Genomic DNA, 9,174 nt, shown 5'->3' with positions numbered 1-9,174 from the left:
AGTGCCGAAGATTATCTAACTGAAATATATCTGTATATTTTGAAAACCTAGCTAACATAATTAAAAGTTTGAACCCAGACCCAGAAGGACAATTATCACATGTTCTCACTCATAGGTGATTTTTAAACATAAAGCAAAGAAAACCAGCCTACAATCCACAATCCCAAAGACTTAGACAACAATGAAGACACTAAGAGAGACTTACGTAGATCTAATCAACATGGGAGTTGAAAAATACAAGATCTCCTGAGTAAATTGGGAGCATGGGGACATTGGGGAAGGGCTGAAGGGGGAAGGGAGAGGCAGGGAGGGGAGCAGAGAAAAATGTAGAGCTCAATAATAATCAATAAAAAAGTTTGATTATTACAGATGACTACTAATCTGTATTTCTTAACTATACATTACATTTTAAATGAACTGCACAAACACAATACCTTAAACAAAAACAGAAATACATATACACAGTATAACAAATCAACCTTGAATTTGTATCAATAGACCAAAGTTCATACCAATGTGAAGTATTTATTTCTCTATCATATCCCCCTTATATATGTTTTTTCTTTTTAGAAATTGATTGTGACCATTGAACATTTGTAATCAACCCACTTTAAATGAAAACAAACATTTATAAACAATCATTTTGTGAATTTGGGCATAGTTTTATCCAAACTGCTTCCTGCTGTTTGTTGGGCTAAGTATTTTGAGGATTCATGGAGACCTTTCAGGGGTTCTTGTTCCATCAAACCACATTAGCCTGGAAGGAATCCACTTTGTATTTGATGTACTGATGAGATCTGCTAACTCTCTAAAATTATGGTTCTGTTCTACTCTTGATCATTTGGAATTCTATAAATAAAATCCACTTCTTTCCATTCTGGGGTTATCCATGCTAACAGCCACCTAATAAAGTAAAATTGATGCTTAAAGTACTTCCCTTTGATTTACCTGTTTTCAGATTGTGCTGGTCCTTAGCATCTTCTAAACATGCCTAGCTATTTTAAAGGAAAATGTTGCTTGATTTCCCACTGTGACTCCTCAGCCAGGGAAAATCACCTTGCAAGATGTACATCATTCTGCCTGCTCAGCGTAGGCATGACCAGCCCTCTCTAAATGACAAAGAAGATTTATGGACATGTTTTAAAATTTTGTTTCTACTTTACTGTGTGATTTCCCCATAACATTGCTATTTACGAAAAGATGAATAGCACTGAATTTTATCAGACGTAGCCTTGAAATTACCTCATTCATATGCCTCATTCATTGCAAACCTAGGAATAAATGAGGCTAGTTGAACTCAGGCCACTACCCCTAATGATCCCAAGGACTGATGAAGGCAAGGCCCAGAATGCTGTTCCCTGTTCCGGGAGTCTAACTAAAATGATGATTCTGTCAGAAAGTCTAGCTGAAACCATTAACAAGTACAAGGAAGCTAATCTAATTCTCACAGGCTGTCCCCAAATTAAAGTACACCATTATCCAAACTCTCATTCTAAGTCCTTTTGAAACTCAGGGTTTTCCCTGAATGACTCAGATTTCTCTGTCGGTTAAAAAAGCCAGGGAAGCTAGCAAAACTACTGAGGCCTACTGTGCTGGCTAGTTTGTGTGTGAAGGAGAGACTTCAGTTGAGAAAACGCCTTCATACGATCTGGTTGTAGGGCATTTTTTACATGGGGGAGGTCTAGCCCATTATGTGTGCTGCCATCCCTGGGCTGGTGGACCTGAGTTCTATAAGCAAACAGGTTGAGCAAGCCATGAAGAGCACACAGGTAAGCAGTACCCCCTCTATAGCCTCTCCACCAGCTCCTGTCTCCAGGTTCCTGCCACGTTTGAGTTCCTATCCTAGATTTTTTTCAGTGATGAATAGTGATATGGAATTGAAAGCCAAATAAACCCTCCCCAAGATGTTTTGATAATGGTGTTTTTTTTTTTTTTTTAGAAGCAACCTACCTATGCAGGTCCATTAAAAACCATTCATTAACAATCAGTCATAGAAATTTTTTTTTAAATCCCGTTTATTATATTTGACACTGAACTCTCTGTGACTATCTGTATTTTATCCCATCAGTTTCCCTGAGAGGTCAGTGGCAACCATGCCCATCTAGCAAAAGGAATTGTAAGGACAGAGAAACAAAGTCCGGCTCCCAGACAAACAGTACCGCTGCTGCAACCCAACTGGGGCCTGAGGCTTCACCTGCAGGGCATCCTCTAGCCTTGTAGGCCTTTAGTGATCTAATGGTGAGCACCACCTGCCCACTGCCCCAGCAAGAGCAAGGAGGGTTTCTACCATAGAACAAGGCAGCAGGTCTGGAATTCACTGGATGCTCTTTCAGATATACTAAAGCTGTGATAAGGACTGGCAGGAACCAGTGAAACAGTTGCCTGGATATGGGATTAATTAGTTGAACATGAGACCACGGCCTCAGAAGGAATAATGCTTCCTTAAAGTACTGAGAATAAGTATAGGTTTATTGATTTGGGAGTGCCCTCTGTATGCTATGATTACCATTAATGAATAAAAAAAACTGCTTTGGACCTATAGCAAGGCTGAACTTAGATAGGCAGGGAAAGCTAGGCTGAATGCTGGGAGAAAGAAGGGCGGAGTCAGAGAGAAGTCACCTGAGACAAATGCTGGGAACTTTAGCCAGTAAGCCACTGTCACATGGCGATACACAGATAAATAGAAATGGGTTAAATTAATATAAGAGTTAGCCAAGTGCTCGCTTCGGCAGCACATATACTAAAATTGGAACGATACAGAGAAGATTAGCATGGCCCCTGCGCAAGGATGACACGCAAATTCGTGAAGCGTTCCATATTTTTTCAGGAGGCAGAGGCAGGCGGATCTCTGTGAGTTCAAGACCATCCTGGTCTACAGAGCTAGTTTCAGGACAGGCTCTAAAGCCACAGAGAAACCCTGTCTCGAAAAAAAAAAAAAGAGTTAGCCAATAAGAAGTTAGAGCTAATGGGCTAAGCAGTGACTTAATTAATATAATGTCTGTGTGATTATTTTGGGTCTAGGCTAGACGGGTGGCCAGAAATCAACCCTCCAACAAGTTATGGAGCTGTCCTCAGCCAAACAAATATGTATCAATCATTTTTCCAGGGTAGAGATTGTTTTATGAAGGAACCTTTATGGGTATTCCTGGGATGGCCCCAGAGGGGCTGGTCTGCTGATATTTTCATTGATAAGTAATCCCTCCAGAAAATGTGATTCATTTTAGTGAACATATTATCATGAGCATGATGGACAGAAAACATACATCTTCCATTGTGGATGAGCTTTCTGTAGCTCTGAGTTGGTGCATTCAAGAAAGTGCCACCCATTGTGTTATGGGGATTGCTGCTAATGGAGAAGCCAACACGGCCCAAGATCTGAGTCCTACAATTCAACCACAATTAAAGCTTAAATGTGTAAAGCCGGAGGACACTCTAAAAAGACTCTCAGTATAACTGGAGCCTTGATACAAGTGGTGTTTAGGCTGGCTTCTGGAATAGCACCACTCACATGAAGATATCACGTATGATCTCATGACCCACAGACACTGAAAGGATTTTTTGTTTATCTGTTTGTTTTTTGTTTAAGTTGCTAGGTTTAAGGGGAAATCTACTAATGCAAGAATTGTCTTTTCTTGTGAGTGTACATTTAAACACACATGCAGTTGCCTTCTGCAGAAATGTTATCTTTTACCTTAAGATGATAATATTATCTCTACTTAAAGTTCCCTATCCCTGACATGAAAACAAAGCATGTCTTGTCAGTGGGGGCTCGTCAGGGCTCCAAGGTTTGCTGATGTCTGGAGACACTGTTGTCGTCTCTCTGGGAGTCACATTAGAATTTGGTTGGTGAGAACTGTTCATAGATTATAATAAGTGAGTTACATGCTCATGTCATCCCATACCAAAGAGTCAACCAGCCCCAAAGGGAGACATGGCAATGTGCCATCCCAAGTCAGCTGGACTGATTTGGAGCTTCAGCAACCATGTCAAAGCTGTCAGACAAACATGCATTTTCTGTAATTCATTCTCGTTTCTTCTTCCTATTAACGTTTTCTTGTCAAATTGAAATGAAAGCCCCTTGATTAAAATAATTTTTCTTTCTGCTTATGCAAATCCTATTCATTTTATGTGCACCACATAACACTGTTGTAGAATTTTCAAGTTCCTTATTATTCTTATTGGTATCAGGAGCATAAGATGAGTATTTTGGAAGAAGGAGTGTTTGACATTGAGTTTGGAACATCATGGCTCCCAAAACTCAACACCAGCTGATGAAAATAACACTCATACCCCCGTGTGTGGGTGACTCTAAATAAGTACCTTGAGAGCAGGTATTTATAGAGAGCCTACTGATGAGACGTATTTATTATATTTAGTGTCTCCCAGCACCCTCTTCTACGTGATTGATTGCCCTGCAGCAGCAAGGATGCAGTAGGTGCATAATGAAGATGGCACTGCAGCTCGCTTCCACGTAGGCTTAGGGATGGGACATAGGTCAGGCACAGAAACAAGTCACAAGGTTACTAGCCATGTAAGTAAGCCAGGTCAACCATGTGGGATAGACGTGTCCCACTGAAAAGTCACAGGTGCGCACAAGTAGTGTGCAGAAAGAAAATCCTTTTGTAGGAAAAGAATTGGGCATAGCAGAACCAGTCAAATAAAAAGGGTTTTAAAAGAGTCATAGAAGCCAAAAGCAAGGCAGTGAACCAATATTGATATATGATACATAAATACCAAGCAGCAATATTGACTTTTTCTTTGCCCGATATGATTGTAACAGCACACTGCCCATAACACTCTGAGTAATGGGATGCCATGTTATAAAAACTGATGTCATTTACTGTAAGCAGTGTACCAATACCTTGTATCGGCTGAGGCCTTCAGTGGGCACATCCAAGACCTGGGTTCAGGTTCGGAGCTCAATATATCTCTAGCCAGAAAAATGAGACAAATTTCTTATCCCCTGAAAGCTGCATTGGATACAAAAAAAATTACAAATGAAGTGCCACCTAACAAACATGATGAAGTGGCTTCCTGCTAGCTGTTATTACTTTGAGTAAAGTACCTGCTACACCATATCATTGTTTCTATGCAGCAGCTGCTTTCGGTGGAATAACCACCACCCAGTATACAGCAGATGCTGGTTATGGCGCAGCAGCCCCCAGAGTTGAGACTGTTTATAGACTGACATTGGCTCTCTTTCTGTTTATAGACTGACACTGGCTGCGAGGTGACTGCAAGCCGTGTAGAGCTCTTGCCCAGTGATGGAAAGTAGCTGAATGACTCTAGACCTAGCTGCTGATGCTAGACACGAATCCAGCTTTGATTGTCCCATTTGCCCTTACATATTCATGGCCACTTCTTCCGTAGTCTGACTTTTATTAGGAATTACTGAGTTCATAAGCTTGTGCTCATGATGTCGTTCCCACACCCAGGGCATCTTCTTCTCGTTCTACCATTATTCCTGATAAGTCCCACACCACACAGTCTCTTACTTCAGTAGATTTTAAATGTATTGTTTTGGACTGGTAATATCATTGAGCTTGGATTATATTACCAAGTCATGACAGTGTGTTTTCTTCAATAAAACTCTCTTGGAGAGCAGAAATAAAAGCTAAAATATCATTGCATACATATACTTAGATTTTCTCTAGAAACAGAAAAGATTTGTCAGAGAGAGAAGAGGTCTTGGGTTTTTACTCTGTCTCCATATATTTCAATCAGAGTTGCTCCTGTCTGCTGAGAAATGTTTGCTTCATTTACAGAGTCTCGCGGAAACCAGTAACCTTATGTTTGACAAAGATGTAGAATGAATCAGTGTTTTAGTTATAGAAGTTAACGGATGTGACACTGAAAACCTTTCCTACTGCTTTCCCCTTTGAAGACCCATTAGAATAGGAGAAGAATTGATGAGGTCTATTGAACTAAGAGAACTCATCACAGACCACATCGCCAGTTCTGTTCTGTGGAAGGAACTTCCAGCAACAAACAAACAGCATTTCCCAATTAAATAAAAAAGACTGTAGAAATCGCTGGGCTGGGTTGGAAATTCTTACCTGAAAATGTGTTGGAAAACAATCATTATGTATCCCCGGATTCATGCATAAACCAGTTGAAGCATTTAGAGAATACATGTGTGAAAAGTTGGTCCTTCTTCCCTGTAAGTGTAGAGAGCAGTGAAGATCCTGGAGTTTTTTTTTTCAAGGGCAAACTTGAAACTTCCGTTCATCACACTTGCTGCACGTCCAAGGGAACCGGATCTGCGGCACTCCACTGTTGTGTGAATGACGACCTAGGGTACCATCTTACACTAGCACTTCCTGATGGGGTAACACAATACAGTGATGGCAGAGAACCTTTTCAGTTCTGCGGGAGCACTGTGGGAGATGGAATGTCTGTGCAAAGGAAAACTTCTGCAAATCCAATCTTTGTAGAACATGGACAGTGCAGCGCCAGGAGCCCAGAGCCCATCTCTGCTGAGTCCTTGTGGCTCAAAGCCTGGATTTGCAGTTTAGGTTGAAACTGTGTTAAATAAAGAACACATGGGTATCAGAAGAGGAACTCCCATTCGTCCTGATAACCATGTCTCCTGCTGGGTTGGGGAAGATGAATCTCTGTGATAAATCAGTTACTGGTAAGCGAATGACCCTGAGTCATTCTATAAGACAGAGTAATTTCTTGGGAATGGCAGCATATTTACCAGGGGTTTAAAGAACTATTACTTCTAATTCCAGGCTTATTCATTGGCCAGAAATCCCCACATAGGATTGGCTTCAGGGCCCTGAAATCCTAACCTCATGCCTACCAAGCACAAACAGCCAACAGCTAGCCATTGCAACATTATACAAAGCTGTGCCGGGTCTCGCCTTTGTTTCACTGAAAACTAAGTTTTCCAAAGGCCAGAAGAACCTCATTAAAAAACATTCTCATCATCATTAGGCAGTCCCATTTTCTAGGGACAGTTGTGTGATTAAGGCATCTCCCTTAGATTACCCATAGGACAGAAAAGGGCTTATATATACCTTATATACCTTTAAAATCAGTAGAGCACTTGCATGTTATTTTCCTAAAGGAAAAAGATATACTACATTTTGAGGTAGAATTTAGGAGAATTCTATAATTAAAAAATCTTAATTTTTGAAATGATTCAATAGTATCTCCCTCAATTCTCCCACCACCACAGTGCTTCTACAGGTAACATATAACTAAGTGCACAATAAAAAAATCAAACTTTGAAAATTATGGCACTATACCAGCTATTAAAAGCATTATTGTATTGTTTACTTGTAAACATTCAGAGAGGTTTGATGTCATCAGCACTCCTATGCACAAGAGTAACTCCATGAGTAATAGATATATTCATTAGCTCAAGTGTAGTCATCCATCCTCAAAGCAGGAAAACCATACCTTTGTGTACCTAAAGCACCTGGTCAGCATCTGCCAATCAAATATTTCAATGTAAAACTCTTAAAAATAAATTAGTAATAGATATTCCCTGCCTCTCTGACACAGTGGAGAGCTTGGCTTAGGAGAATCTCATGTGGCACATGTAAGGCTCAAACCAGCGTCGCTCTGTGTGTGACCTGTGGCCTAGGAGAAAACCTCCATGTTTTATGCTGACCACAATTCTTGGAAATGTACTACCTGGGAGGTCAGAATATAACATAACACATATGAACAGCCCCAGTACAAATGGGGTCTCAAAAAAAATCACCATTGGTCATTCACCTCACTTATAAAAACATCTATATCAGGCAGTTCCTTAGAAACAGAAAGTAAATTATTAGATTTCTGGGACTAGGGGAGGAAGAGATTGAGGTATGGGGCTTCCATCCAGAAGGAAGCCCTGTCTTTATTCTAGATGTGTGATGGGAATTTGCTTTCTCTAGAAACTAAACGTTTGGAGTAAACCCTGATGCAACCATGCTTCTTGGGGGACAGACTCCTATCCTGCTGACAGCAATGCCTTTTCCTTGGTTTTGCATTAAACAGCATTCAGAGACAGACACCATGACAGGCAGCGTGGCACAAAGGCTGTAAAGTTGACTGGTCATCTCTTAAGAAGCCACCATCATGAGATCCCTTTCCTTTGGATCTCAGCAGACACATTCTGTGATGTTTTGAATAGCAAATACCAAAGAAAGGCTTCCAACACTGATTTTAAAATGTAATCACCGGGGAGTGATTATCCAAGTGCCAGCATGGATGGCAATCCTTCCTCCACGCGTCTCTTCTCTGCGTGTGTGGACGAGTGCTGGAGATAATCACATGCAGGTGTTTCAGACACCACCAGGAAGAAATGGAAATCTCAAAATAGGAAGGGTTGTTGAACATTCCCCATTGTTCTTGGCTTACACAACACAACTTACAGACCTGAATGTTTCCAAATTACTAATAACAGAAAATATTTTCTTCTCTCAGTATAATCTTGAGATTTCCAGAACTTGGCTTATTTTGCACCTTTGATAAAGAGTACATTTGGATCACACACACACACACACACACACACACACACACACACACACACACACACAAAGCAGGCACTAGCTGAGTTACTAGAAATTGCCATTTTGATAACAGACTGAGGAGCAAAGGGTTAACCCTTAAGGTGGGGGACTTGGAGCGCCTAGTTATCTGGTGGCAGTCGTGGGAGCCAGGTATACAGAACGTCCACGAGAGGCTAGCATGTAGCTCCACATCTCAAGTACAATACTGTGCTTCCTATGAATGTGGCACGTTTTGACACAGGGTCTCTCTGAGTACTCCATTGCGCTGATAAAACACAATAACCAAGGAAACTTATCAAAGAACCATTTCATCAGAGCCTGCTTCCAGTTTTGGAGGCTCAGTCCATAATTGTCACGGCAGGGAGTCTGGTCACAGGCAGGCAGGCAGACAGAAAAGGTGCTGGAGCAGCAGCTGAGAGCTACATCCTGATCTGCAGATGTCACCATGATCCGGGCACGGTAGTCACACTCTCCTCCTGGCAATTTTACTCTGAATTCTCAGTGACTGATAGTAACCCAAGCTCCTAAAATTCCATAGCAAAGTAAACTTTGGGGCCCATAAGATGGCTCTGTGGGTAAAGACACTTGCTGTGTCCATGTGGAGATCACAACGCAATTGCCAGAGCCCATGTGAAGGTAGACAGAGAGACCTGACTTCAAAAAGTTG

At 41.2% G+C, this 9,174-nt stretch overlaps 1 non-coding gene across 1 annotated transcript; it reads left to right on the top strand.

The window, feature by feature from the left end:
* The first annotated feature begins 2,716 nt into the window (after positions 1-2,716).
* LOC113457180 lies at positions 2,717-2,823 on the top strand. The gene has a single exon (XR_003377805.1). It is a non-coding gene; the product is annotated as a U6 spliceosomal RNA (small nuclear RNA).
* Positions 2,824-9,174: the final 6,351 nt, after the last annotated feature.

This window comes from Microtus ochrogaster, chromosome 19, assembly GCF_000317375.1.
Source record: "Microtus ochrogaster isolate Prairie Vole_2 chromosome 19, MicOch1.0, whole genome shotgun sequence".
NCBI classification, from domain to species: domain Eukaryota; kingdom Metazoa; phylum Chordata; class Mammalia; order Rodentia; family Cricetidae; genus Microtus; species Microtus ochrogaster.
Note: the sequence above shows the minus strand (reverse complement) of the source record. Positions and strands in the feature narration are given on the sequence as shown.